We start from the raw sequence: 1,307 nt of genomic DNA, 5'->3' as shown, positions 1-1,307 counted from the left end.
CCCTAAAGATGCCTGATTTTATCTGACTTAGCCTTGTACCTTGAATGGTTACTTTCAAGCTTTTAAGACTTCAGGCTCTTTGCAGCAAACCTATGTGGTATAACAGCAATACTAAACACATTATTAGACAAGTAAACTGGGATGTACATAGCAGCCTCAGTTGTTGTTGTTAAGTGCCATCGAGTTGGTACGGACCTAAAGCGACCTTAAGCACAGCAAAACAAAACACTTCCTGATCATGGGCCAACCTCATTACTGTTGCCATGCTTGAGTCCATCGAAGCTGCCACTGTGCCTGTCCATCTCATTGGGGTCTTCCTCATTCTCTCTGACCCTCCACCTTACCAAACATGATATCCTTCTCCAGTGACTGGTCCCTCCTGACAATATGTTTGAAGTATGAGAGATGCAGTTTGACCATCTTGGCTTCCAGGGAGCACTCAGTAGCTGCTCTGTTTTTGTGGTTGTAAATATACCTGTCACACATTAGCCAGTTTAACTTTTTACAGGTGTACAATAGATTGACATCATTACATTAACCATTTGTGTATCCCTTATACTTTTAGTTGTTAAGTGCCTTCAAGTCAGTTCTAAGTCATAGCAACCCTGTATAGGGTTTCCAAGGAGCAACTGGTGGGTTTGAACCACCGACCTTGTGGTTAGCAGTCCAGTGCTTATCCTACAGCACCACACCAGGACCACAAAATGAGTGGTTATCTGTTCTTGGTCTCTTTTGCCCCTTTACTCCATTTTTAGATGCATGCTGGTGGCATTGTAGGATAAGCACTGGTCAACAATTCGAATCTCAGCAGGAGAAGGATAAAAGCTTTTGCTTCCTTAAAGATTTACAGACTTGGAAACCTATACAGGGTCGCTATGGTTGGGAATCAGCTTGAAGGCACCTAACAACAACAGTAATCCCATTTGTAACTTTTGGAAAAACCCAGACTAGAGTCTTTCCTTGAGTCTTCTCCCCAACCTCCTTCAAACACAATGTTTCAGGGGTGTCCAGAAAGGAACCATGCTCTTGTTTCTTTGCTGACACTTGAATTGTTGAAAAACATTTTTTATGGATTGTATAGTAGTGTAAATTTGAACAAATTAATATTTTTCAAAACTTTTAAGGGAAAAATTATTTAGAATTCCACAGTCAGAAAACTAGCAATATATAGGTATGTTGTTGTGAAGAGCAGTTGAGTTGGTTCCAACCCATAGTGACCCTAATAGGGTGTCTAAGGGAATGGTTGGTGGTGAGCTTGAACCACTGACCTTGCCATTCAAACCATCCTTGCAGCCCAGCACATTAAC

At 41.5% G+C, this 1,307-nt stretch overlaps 1 protein-coding gene across 1 annotated transcript in view; it reads left to right on the top strand.

Annotated features, from left to right (window-relative positions):
• The window catches only part of XPO7 (exportin 7), a 136,088-nt gene that overhangs the window by 21,245 nt on the left and 113,536 nt on the right, over nt 1–1,307 (top strand). The gene's annotated exons all lie outside the window — the stretch shown is intronic.

This window comes from Chrysochloris asiatica, unplaced genomic scaffold (assembly GCF_000296735.1).
Source record: "Chrysochloris asiatica unplaced genomic scaffold, ChrAsi1.0 scaffold00064, whole genome shotgun sequence".
NCBI classification, from domain to species: Eukaryota; Metazoa; Chordata; class Mammalia; order Afrosoricida; family Chrysochloridae; genus Chrysochloris; species Chrysochloris asiatica.
The sequence above is the reverse complement of the archived record's forward strand: the minus strand, read 5'-3'. Positions and strand labels throughout refer to the sequence as shown.